This window comes from Ornithorhynchus anatinus, chromosome 1 (genome assembly GCF_004115215.2).
Source record: "Ornithorhynchus anatinus isolate Pmale09 chromosome 1, mOrnAna1.pri.v4, whole genome shotgun sequence".
Classification (NCBI taxonomy): Eukaryota; Metazoa; Chordata; class Mammalia; order Monotremata; family Ornithorhynchidae; genus Ornithorhynchus; species Ornithorhynchus anatinus.
The window spans coordinates 4,069,408-4,082,229 of record NC_041728.1 but is presented as its reverse complement, the minus strand read 5'-3'; the positions used below and the strand labels follow the sequence as shown (position 1 = coordinate 4,082,229).

At 43.8% G+C, this 12,822-nt stretch overlaps 1 protein-coding gene and 1 non-coding gene across 3 annotated transcripts in view; one reads left to right on the top strand and one right to left on the bottom strand.

The window, feature by feature from the left end:
• Nucleotides 1-12,822, bottom strand: part of ARL15 (ADP ribosylation factor like GTPase 15) — a 389,668-nt gene that overhangs the window by 182,827 nt on the left and 194,019 nt on the right. The gene's annotated exons all lie outside the window — the stretch shown is intronic.
• LOC114816541 lies at nucleotides 1,753-1,890 on the top strand. The gene has a single exon (XR_003764331.1). It is a non-coding gene; the product is annotated as a small nucleolar RNA SNORA7 (small nucleolar RNA).

Below are 12,822 nucleotides of genomic sequence, written 5' to 3'. Positions count from 1 at the left end.
CACAGGACAGTAATTGTCGGCGGTATTTGAGAATACACCGTTCAAAATAATTTAATCCGATCATTCAAATGTTCACTATTCTCCAATGGTTCTTGGAAAGTTCATCTGTTTTACAACTTTAACTAGCAAATAAAATGTCATAATGCTGTCTTTGTAATCAGGTCATGAGGAGGCAACGATGTTCTTCTTTACTATCACTAAAAGCTGAACAATTACTCATCTCTCTTTTTTCTGAATAACAATTTTACAACGTATTATCTGGTTATCGATGCAACGGCTGGAAAAGGACGCAGGCCTGAAGAGGTCAGGGTTTTCAAAATCCAATTTTAAAACATGAATTAAATTTCCCAATTAAATTTGTTCCAAAAACATATAAAAACTACTCGGAAAACCAAAGCGTCCCTTTTTAAATTTCTTGGACTGCTTCTCTGGAGAACAAGGATGTGTGTTTGACCTAAGAGGAAATGTGTGTCGAAAAATATTTTCCATTTGTGACTCCACGAGTCCAATATCCAAAGGTACTACTTGTTTGAATAATGAGCTGTGTTGCTAGATTGAAATCCAAATTGTGTAATAAAGAGAATGGAAATCAATTCAAGTGTCAACACTATCACGATCAGCCAGCCAACCAACCCTTTGGCAAATGCTAACGTAAATGTTTTCATAACCTACGTTTTATAGGGACGCTACTCAAATACTGGGGGAGATGTATAGCTGTTTCGAAGACTTTATTGTTTTGTCTATAAAGTGTCTGCAGACTAACCTTTGGTAGACTAATGCGCAGTCTGGGACTAAAACGTTACACCTATTCCGGGATCAAACTCATACCACGTTAATCCAACCATTCATCCCATCCCTCCTTGATTACTGTATCAGCCTTCTCGCTGACCTCCCAGCCTCCTGTCTCTCCCCATTCCAGTCCATACTTCACTCTGCTGCCCGGATCATTCTTCTACAAAACCATTCAATCTGTGCTTCCCCGCTCCTTGAGAATATCCAGGGGTTGCCCATCCACCTCCACGTCGAACAGAAACTCCTTATCTCTGGCTTTAATTCATTCAAAAGTATTTATTGAGCGCTTACTACGTGCAGAGCACTGTACTAAGTGCTTGGAATGTACAATTCGGCAACAGATAGAGACAATCCCTGCCCATCGACGGGCTTAAAGCCCTCAATCACCTTGCACCTCACCTCGCTTCTCTCCTACTCCAACCCAGCCTGCACACTTTACTCCTCTAATGCCAACCTTCTCCCTGTACCTCCAGCTCCTCTATTTTGCCACCACCTTCTCACCAAGTCCTGTTTCTGGCCTGGAACACCCTCCCTCTTCATATCCGACAGACAATGACTCTCCCATCTTCAAAGCCTTATTGAAGGCCCATCTCCCCCGAGAGGCCTTCCCGAAAAAGCCCTCCTTTCCTCTTCTCCGACTCCCTTCTGCATCGCCCTTCCACTTGGATTTGCCCTCTTTATTCACCTCTTCCTCAGTCCCACAGTACTTAGGTACATATCCATAATTTATTTCTACTACTGTCTCTCTCCCCCTCTAGACTGTAAGCTCAATCAATCATATTTATTAAATATTGATTAAACACTTACTGTGTTCTGCGCACTGTACTAAGCGCTCGGGAGAGTACAACATAACAATAACGGAGTGGGTAGTCACAATCCCCGCCCGCAATGAGCTTCAGTCTAAAGAGGGAGACAGACATTAACAAAGAAATAAATTACAGATATGTACATAAGTGTTGCCCCCTCTCAGGATGGCACCTGGAGAGTTTCCAGTACTCTACCAGTCTAGGCTATGGGAGGAAGAGTCAAGCAGAGGAAGAACCATTCCATTCCCAGTTTGGACAATGGCTGGAGAGTGGGAGGCAATGTGTTACAAGTCAAAACTCACCGGTACTGGGCAGCAGAGGCACGGGAGAGAGTCGAGAGCGGAGACTCGAGTTGACTACGTGGAAGAAGGCGATGATAAACCCCTTCCGGATTTTGACCAAGAAAACTCTACGGATCCACTACCGGAACGATTGCAGGTGGAGAGTGGGGTGTTCTGGGAGAGATGTGTCCACTGAGTCGCTGTGGGTCGGAAACAACTCGACAGCATAAGACAAGACCTAAGTATTGTGTTACTATGTGAAAGGAGCAAATCGGGGTGACGTAGAAGGAGGCGGGAGAAGAGGAAATGAGGGCTTAGTCAGGGAAGGCCTCTTGAAGGAGATGTGCCTTCAAAAACGGTTTGAAGTAGGAGGGAGCTCAGTTCCCTTCTGACCACACCACAGTTCCCTTATCTGTAAAATGGGGATTAAGAGTGTGAGCCCCAGGTGGGACAGGGACTGTGTCCAACCTGATTAACTTGCATAATAATGATAATTAATAATTATGGTATTTGTTAAGTGCTTACTATATGCCAGGCATCGTACTAAGCACTGGGATGTATACAAGAAAAGTGGGTAAGACACAGTCCCTGTCCCATGTAGGGCTCACAGTCTCACTCCCCATTTTACAGATGAGGGAACTGAGGCCCAGAGAAGTGAAGTGACTTCCCCAAGGTCACCCAGCAGACAAGTGGCGGAGCCGACATTAGACCTTTGGCCTCCCAGACCCGTGCTCTACTCCCTACACCATGCTGTATCCATCCTAGAGCTTAGAATAGTGCTTTCCCCAGAGCAAGCGCTTAACAAGTACCATAATTATTCTTATCTATCCCAGCACTTAGTACACTGCGATTAAATGATGCCCCAGTTATTACTGCTATTCCTGAAGACAGTCGGGTCAGAGGTGGGTGTAAAGGGACTCTCTCTCATTATTGCCGTATTGTACTTTCCCAAGCGCTTAGTATAGTGCTCCGCACACAGTAGGTGCTCAAAAAACACAACTGAATGAATAAATGAATGAATGAAAGAAGACAGGCCACGAGCAGTGATCCGTTCTGGAAGCCGGGCCGCCCAGGGGGAACAACTGGCACTCTCCTGTCGGCTAGAGCCAGACGGGGCCGGGTGCCAGGCTTCGGGGCTCGCCGGAGCCCGGCAGCTATTCCAGGAGGCTCAGACAGCTGACGGGCGCGGCCAGGTGCCAATACCCAAGCCAGACGTGGTTCTGTACCCTTGCTTCCCTCCCCCGCCAGCAAGGAACACTTGGCTGGCACCCAGATGCCCAGCACGCTTGAGGCCTTGGGGAGGGGAAAGGATTTATTGATATATGTATACAGGGTTTTATGGAACAATAATAAAAATAATGATAATGATGGTATTTGTTAAGCGTAAGCGCTGGGGTGGATACAAGCTAATCGGGTTGGACACAGTCCCCGTTCTACGTGGGGCTCACAGTCTCGATCCCCTTTTTACAGATGGGGGAACTGAGGCCCGGAGAAGTGAAGTGATTTGCCCAAGGTCACACAGCGGACAAATGGAGGAGCCGGGATTAGAACCCATGACCTTCTGATTCCCAGGCCCATACTCTAGCCACTATGCCATGCTGTTTCTCATATACAAATAGACGGGCAAGCACACACAGAATGGGGCAAATACAGTCTCTTTCTCTTCCTCACGCTCGCTGTCTCACTCGCTCACACACACGGACATGGACCCACAATGCCAGTTGGGCATCCAGAATGTGATAATTAGACTCACAGGGGTGGCACTTTATCATCCGGAGTAACACAGTCAAGCCTCGTATTTTCAGAGTAGGCAAGCTGCTGTACTAAGCACTTGGCAGAAAAGTGCCAAGAAATCAGAAGGTCAAAGGTCAGAAGGCCTTGAGTTCTAATCCCAGCTCCGCCTGTCTACTGTGTGACCTTGGGCAAGTGACTTCACTGCTCTGGGCCTCAATTACCTCATCTGGAAAACAGGGATCGAGACTGCGAGTACCACATGGGACAGGGACTGGGTCCAACCCGATTTGCTTGTATTCACCCCGGCGCTTAGTACAGTGCATAGCACATAGTAAGCACTTAACAAATACCATAATTATTATTATTATTATTATTATTACAAGACATGATCCCTGCCTAAGGAGTTTAGAATTGATCGGGGAAGGTGGGAACTAAAAACATTAGCATCTCTTCTTCCTCCCTTCGGTAACTTGGGTCTCACCGGAGCAGCCGGGCCCTTTTAAATGCTTCACCCCTACCCCTCTACTGATAGCAGTCGCTTCTGATGTACGCAGCCGAGAAAAAGCAAGGAGGAGGAAGAATGAAAGAGGAGAGAGGACCAGGGGCAAGAAGACACAGGGGTAGAAACACAAAGCTCACCTACCTCTCCTACCCCTTCTAATCAGCCACTGGCCCAGTTCTGCACGGGCCAATTTGGCAGGGGGATTGGTGAACGGGAGAGCTGTCAAAATCACAGGTTCTAATCCCGGCTCCACTACACGTCTGCTGTGTGACTTTGGGCAAGTCATTTCACTGCTCTGGCCCTCAGTTCCCTCATCTGTAAAATGGGGATTAGGACTGTGAGCCCCATGTGGGACAGGGACTATGTCCAACCTGATTAACTTGCACTACCCCAGGGCTTAGAACAGTGTCTGACACATGGTCAGTACTTAGCAAGTACCATAATTATTATTATTATAGTCTGGGCTGTGCCAGAAATGCCTATTGAAGCATTCATTCATTCAATTGTATTTATTGAGTGTTTATCGTGTTCAGAGCATGTCCCCAGCAAAGGTCAGTGGAGGGAGAAGCCCCGCTGTCTTGCGGCTGACCTCACTGCCACGGGATAGGCCCCTTCCCGCCACTCAGATCTCACCATATAACGCAAAGATGGGGGTGTAGAGCCCTCTCCCCTCCCCCATATCACAGCCATCCTGCTATAAAAGGAGGATGCTGGCTACCATACTGTTAGATCACTTCCACAGGCAGCCCAGGAATCCCGGCTCCATCACTTGTCCGCTGTGTGCACTTGGGCATGCCATTTAACTTCTCTGGACCTGAGTTACCCCATCTGCAAAATGGGGATTAAGACCGTGAGTGCCGTGTGGGACAGGGACTGTGTCCAACCTGACAAACTTGTATCTACCCCAGCGCTTAGTACATTACCTGGCACAGAGTAAGCGCTTACCAAATACCGCAATTATTATCATCATCATCATTATTATTATTGGACTTGCCCAAGGTCAAACGGCAGAAAAGGGGTGAAGCCAGGATTAGAAACCCAGGTCCTCTGACTCCCAGGCCCCTGCCTTTTCCTCTAAGCCAAGCTGTTTCTCCTGGAGATGTGATTTCAGAAGGGACTTGAAGGTGGGGAAAGTAGTGGGCTGCTGGATGTGAAGGGGAAGAGAGCTGCAAGCAGGAGGTAATGAGATCAACCAATGGCAGAAAGCATCCATCAACCAGTCAGTGGTATTCATGGTGTGCTGACTGTGTGCTGAGCAGTGAACTAAGCACTTGGGAGAGTACTATCGAACAGAGTTAGAAGACAACCATCCCTGCCTACAAGGAACTTAGAGTCTAGGGGGGACACAAAGACATTTCAACAAATTATAGCTCGGGAAATGGGGGAGGACAAGGATACGTCCTTAAGTGCTGTGGGACAAATATCACTTTCAGGCATTCAATAAAATTTATTGAGTGCTTACTGTACGCAAAGCACTCTACCAGGCACTTGGGAGAGCACAAAATAACACACGCTCCATCCGAGCACATAGGCAATGGAGGAGGGCAAATGATGGCTTGGTCAGGTTCAGTCTCTTGGAGGAGATGTGATTTTAAGGAGGGTTTTCCACTTTGGAGGTTCACGGCTAAGACCCACAAATCAATCAGTCGTACTTACTGAGCACTTATTGTGTGCAGAGCACTGTAAGAAGCAATTTGGGGAGTACAGCAGAACAGAGTTGGTAGGCACATTCTCTGCCCGCAATCAGTTTTCAGTCTAGAAGACATTAATAGAAATAAATAATTGTAGGACAATTTCTTGCAGTGGGTAGGACTGTTCACGATCCCAGAGCAAGTTTCTTATGTTTTTTAAAAAAGACCCGGCATTTATTTTTTGTGGCAGAAATACAGAGGTGAGAATCTGGGATTGAGCAAGTTTTCAGTTTCAACCATTATAGTGTCATTAGAGTTCCACGAGCCTGCTATTTTACGCATCATTGAAAGTAAACACCTTTGGAATATAAACAGTACTGAAAACAAAACGAAACAAAAAACAAAAAAAAACTACTTGCACTTTGCAGAACTTTGGCTACCAGAAGATGCCTCCTTCCTAATTTAAAAGCCACACATTGCTACACACGATAAGAATTTGAAAATACACATCTGTCCATTTAACGAATCCTAAAATGAGAAGCATGGCCTCATGATTTCGGGATGGACAAAGTGCATGAAGAAAGTGAAACGACCTTGTTAGTGTTTGGCCTTTCTTTCACACCCACGCTCATTGTCAAACACTCAGCCATGAATAGACATTTAATAGCATTTTTTTTCCCCCTCTGGAAAAATGATTATAATTATTTTAGACAGAGAGGGGCTGGGGGGTGGGTGGGGAGGGGCTGCTTCATATCTCACAAGCAAATTCAACCATGAATTACACAAACATTCCAATGGATAGCTTTCAGAAAACCGAACGCTTTGGAATACTGGGATTTTCAACTTTGCAATTTAATGACAAGCCTACCGTTGGCCTTTCCTGACCTGTTTGTGAAGGAAATCAGGCACACTAATGTGGGCTAACAAGTCCTTTTCACACTGTTCGATCCCCCTGAGTCTTTTTTTCCCTCCAAGGACACTGCCTCTCTCCCACTCCGCCCGGCCATCCTCCCTCAAAGCAAACAAAATGGTCACTGTAACCCTACATTACTGCTCATTAGATCACAGGTTACTCAAGTGGAACTGCCTGGAGTTCCCAAAGGAGAGCTATACTTCAAAAATCTGTCCATGTCAAATGAAGAAAAAAAACCCCTGAGCTTGAGGTCACCCAGATCAATGATCAAAAGAAACTGAGAATGGTGAAGAAGAGAAAAAAAAGCACACCCTCGTTTTTGTTGAAAAAAACACACACACACCCAGACTTCTGATTTATTATACAGAATACAAAGATACTCGCCATTTTCCTCCACTTGACAACCAAGTCTTTTCATTTTAACATGACCGGTTCATTTGATGCGGAGAGGTTTTTAAGTGTGAAGTGTAAGGTTTTAGAAAACCGGAAAACTCTCCCAAGAACGGCCCTAAGGTAAAGGAAGATTACCTCGGGAGATAATCCTCAGATGGTTTCTGGCAGCGCTTTAGAAGCAACAACTACAGTCGTAGAATGAAGATGCTAAATAATTCTCCTTGGATTTTTTTTAAAGGATCAGGTTTCAACCTGGCAATCAATATTATGGCTTCATAGAACTTAAAAACAAAACAAAACAAAAAGAATGCATATAACATTTCCCTGCCAAGTTTGTCAGTCACACGATCGAAATAAACTGGCGGCATACAGCAAGAAATTCTCTGGAAATAGACGAGGAATACATTTACAGATACTTCTGTACCTGATTCTTTTTGGCAAATCCTTTAGTACAACTATAACAACCTGCAATACCCATTTTAACAACTTCTGCTTTCTCCAAATGAAAAGTCTCAACCCACCGTGTTCTTCTTAGTTCTCAGTGCGACGACTGAACGAGAGTACATTTTTAAAATCAGTTTTGATTTTTTTTAAATGAATTTTCAAGTTAGCATTATTTACAGACTGATCTCTTTAACTGCTACTGCAGCTGAGAAAGGAAAACTTCACTTTCTGAATATTAGCCTACACTTGATTTGGGGAGACAATTCTCAATACCTTGCTTTTCACTCCAGAACAAAAGGAAAACTTTAGTTTCTGAGTATCAGCCAAAACTTTAGTTTCTGAGTATCAGCCTAGACGTGATCTGGGGAGACACTTCTTAATACCTTGCTTTTCCAGAATGAAGGACAGATCTCATCTCCTCTAATACTTTGAATAGAAATTATGTTTTTCTCCACACCCCTCCACACCATGGCTTTGACTTTTCTTCATCTTCTCTGGTAATTAACACAATATGGAGTTAGGCCTCAGGGTTGCATGGATCACAAATTGGCTTTGGCTACTGTTCTTAGGAAATCTGCACAAAAGCCTCCATACACTGTAGTTGGATATTTACCTTCTTCTGAAACCTGCAACCTAGTCTCGATCGAGGGTTTCATCCACAAGTGTCCATTTCCTAAATATCCTAGCTAGAATCTGCCCTAAGAAGACTGCCTGGAAAAAAAACAAACAAAAGTGAAAATTAAATACCTAAGTGTTGCGGACCTAAACTCTCAATTTTAATGAGAAAATGAAGTTGGCATCAAGAGCTCCAAGATTTTGCTTTAATTTCAACGTGTAGTACATTAATGACTACTGAATAAATCCTTCCATTGGTAAGCTGTATAAAAAAAAATTACATGCAAATTACAAGAAGCTTCATGACCTCGTGAGAAGCAGCATGGTCTAGTGAGTAGAGCACGGGCCTGAAAGTCAGAGGGTCTGGGTTCTAATCCTACCTCCGTTGCCTGCTTGTGTGACCTAGGGCAAATCACATCAGTTCTCTGTGCCTCTGTCACTTTGTCTATAAAATGGGGCTTAAATCCTCCTCTCTCCAACTTAGACTGTGAACCCCATGTTCACTTAATCATATTTATTGAGCACTTACCGTGTGCAGAACACTGTACTAAGTCCTTCAAAAGTAAAATTCAGCAATAAAGAGAAACAATCCCTGTCCACATTGGGCTTACAGTCTAGAAGGGGGGAGAATGATGCCCATGTGGGTCAGGGACCGTGTCCAAACTGATACACTTGTATCTACCTGTTTAGAACAGTGCTGACACATAGTAAGCACTTAATGAATATTCTTTAAAAACTGAATAAATAAAAGACGTAGCCCCCTCCGGAATACACAATGCAACTACTAAGTCTTTTGACAAAAGCCATGAGTAAGTTGCAGTTTTGAAGCCCCCATATAACAAAGTAAGTACTTTCCCTTGTACTCAGATGAATTCAAACCCACTACAATTGGATGAGTAATTGTGTGAAAGAATTCTGCGATAACACATCGCGGGGGGTGGGGGAAATGTATGTTTTCCCCACAAAGCTTAGTTTACTTTTAAGTACGTTATTTAAACTGTAAGTGCCATAAAGATGCTATAATATGCACACTTCTTTGAAAAGGCAGCCATTCAATTTGAAAGGTTACCATTACTATTACCTCATTTTCCCACTTGACGTCTTTTCCCTACGGACACTTCAACGGGTCCACGAAACTTAAACATCTTGTGTACTCAACCTCATTCACTGTCTCAGTAGCACTTCTGTACATATCTTGGTACTCTCTTACTTTCCCCTCTCAGTAATCAATTTTAAGGCTTGTCTTCCCAATAGACTGCAAACTCCCTGAGGCCAGGGATCAATTGAGCAACATGGCCTAGAGATCCAAAGGACCTGGGTCCTAATAAGAGAAGCAGCGTGGCTCAGTGGAAAGAGCATGGGCTTTGGAGTCAGGGCTCATGAGTTCGAATCCCAGCTCTGCCACTTGTCGGCTGTGTGACTGTGGGCAAGTCACTTCACTTCTCTGTGCCTCAGTTCCCTCATCTGTAAAATGGGGATGAAGACCGTGAGCCCCACGTGGGACAACCTGATTCCCCTATGTCTACCCCAGCGCTTAGAACAGTGCTCGGCACATAGTAAGCGCTTAACAAATACCAACATTATTATTATTATTATTATTAATCTAGTTATACCTTACTCTCCCAAGTGTTTAGCGCTGTGCTCCGCACACAGTAAGCACTCAATAAATACCACTGACTGACTGATTTATCCCACCTCCGCCACTGGTCAGCTGTTAAATCATGCACAAGTCACTTCACGAATACCATGATTATTATTATTCTCTGTGCCTCAGTTCCCTCATCTGTAAAATGAGGAATAAGACTGTGAGCCCCATGATGGACATAGACTGTGCTCAACCCGATTATTTTGTAGCTACCCCAGTGCTTAGTACAGTGCCTGACACATACAAGTGTTTAACAAATACCATTAAAAAGAAATCGGTGGCTTTGTTGAGCACTTACTACATGCAGAGCATCGTACTACGTGATCGGGACAGAACAGAATTACTAGACATCACCTATGCCCAAAAGGAGCTTACAGTCTAGAGGGGGAGACAGGCAAAATTGGACTCCAAATAGGGGAAACAGCAGGTTAAAAGTATCTATCCATAAGTTCGTTGTGAGGAGGGCATGTGTCTGTTTGTTATTAAATTGTACTGTCCCAAGTGCTCAGTACAGCGCTCTGCACACAGTATGCGCTCAATAAATATGACTGAATGAAGTGCTGTGGGTCTGAAGGTTGGGTGAATCCCAAGCGCTTAAAGGGTACAGATTCACATGCATACGTGACACAGAAGAAAGAGCCATAAACTATCTCTACTGTACTCTTCCAAGTGTTCAGTACAGTGTTCCACACAGAGAAAGTGCTCAATAAATACCATTGACTGACAGAGGATGAGGCTACTGGGGCCCTTGGGCTTATTTAGAAAACCATTTCAAATAATGATTTGCCTCATTGAGCTTGTCTTTCTCAGGGGTCACAGAAAAGTAGCTATTAATGAGGCTGAATGTAGCAAAGAATAGATCAAATTCTTACCTGGCTGGGATGGTTTAGATGCTGGGGGGAGTGAGGATGGAATAGGTGATATCTTGATGGTCCTTCCAATATTGAGATTCTACGAGGCCACGAACACATCAGAGAAACAATTCTGGAGATAATGCGTGCAGAGTACTGTACTAAGCACTTGACAAAGTACAACAGAGTTGGTAAACATGTTACCTGCTCACAATGAGTTTTATACTCCAGAATCCATTATTTATATCTGTTCATTGATTGGATGATCTTTTTTTTAGTTTTGAAAGATCTTCTATTCAACATTTAGCCCTCTAGGCAATTTTGGGCTATGTCCACTGTAGTGGACCAAATGGCTTTGTCGTTTCTACAGGTAATGATTCAATTTCTTTCCCCAAATTTCCTAGACTATTCAGTTCCCTCAACTTAATTTTCAGGAAAATGAATCCTGAAATATATTTTAGCCATTGCACATTTCCCTCCCCAGTGTTTTCAGGGTGAAAACACTGATGTCTCAAAATCTTTCCATTATCTAAATCAACTATCTGTCAATGCAAAAAAAAAAAACCAAATATAGGGTTAGATTATAAGGTCCTTAAGGGCAGCAACCATATCTCTTATATCCGTGAGTTTTTCTGAGTGTATAAATACAGTGCCCCTTGTCAGCTGGGTGACTGTGGGCAAGTTACTTCACTTCTCCATGACTCAGTTCCCTCATCTGTAAAATGGGGTTGAAGACTGTGAGCCTCATGTGGGACAACCTCATTCCCCTGTATTTACCCCAGCGCTTAGAACAGTGCTCTGCACGTAGTAAGCGCTTAACAAATACCAACATTATTATTATTATAACACAGCAGTCACTTGACAAATGCTTTTGAAGTCCACCATTTCTGAACCCAAAAAACATGAGGTTTCCTTTAATCGGGTGCTCCTACATACTCAGTTGAGTCAAATGGGCTAAAGAGGCATGCTGGGATTTGATGCTTGTATTTCTCTACCCGCAGCCCACCAAAAAAACCCCAAAAAACAAAAAAACAAAATTAAAAGAATAAATCCTACAATTGTTTCTTAATATAAAAAGGTTGAAAAGCTACTATAAATGAACAAGCAAGTGACCATATTCTCTGTTAAGCTACTATAAATGAACAAGCAAGTGACCATATTCTCTGCTACAGAGTAAACAATACATCATTTCGAAACCCCAGTTCTGGCAGGGAGGGAAGAACAAAGGTTTATATATACAGGATATACTTACCATTCCCCTACACCTTTCCAGTGTTGCTATACTGCTTTAAGCATTAGCTTTAATCTTTGATTGCTATTTTCCAGGGTATCATTGTTGGTAATCAATCAATCAGTAGTATTTATTGAGGGGCTGACTATTTGCAGAGCACACTATTAAGCGCTTTGGAGAGAACAATCCATTAGACCGTAAACTCCTCACGAGCAAAAGGTCCTGTTTCCTACTTTCATTGGGATCTCCAAACCACCTAGTACTGTGCTCTGCCCAAAATAGGTGTTTTTTTAAACTTTTGTTTGCTTTTGCTTTTTTTGTTTCTTTTTTTAGTGTTATTTGTTAAGCACTTACTAGGTGCCACTAAGCGCTGGGGTGGATAAAGTTAATCGGGTCAGACACACTCCACGTCCAATGTGGGGATAATAATCTTAATCGCCATTTCACAGATGAGGGAACCAAGGCCCAGAGAAGTGAAGCGACTTGCCCAAGGTCAAGGAGCAGCCAAGTGGTGGAGCTGGGATTAGAACCCAGTCTACTGACTCCCAGGTCTGGGATCTTCCCTCCAGACCAGGCCGCTTCTTGATGGAAATAAGTCAGTGTTACTGAATTGAATCCTGTCCTTCCATCTGAGGTGGAGAAAACTCTCTGGATCCATTTCCAGAACGATTGCAGACTGCATTCCGGGAGACATGTCCATGGCGTCGCTAAGGGTCGGAGACGACTCGACGGCATAAATCAAGACAAGAGGGTCTGTAAACGATGTTGGTGAAGAAGCTGGATGGGTCTCCTTCCAGATCTCTCAGCACCAAAACAGCCTTATTACACACTGTCAACCTGGGATCCAGCCTAATGTCCCACTTCTCTATAGTCTAAATATTTGTAACGCTAGGAAGATGCCCAATGTCTGGTTGTATCTTTCAATATTTTGGGGAGGGCAGGAGAGAATCTTCCACAATAAGGAGAAGTGTTTCCTCGTGGTTA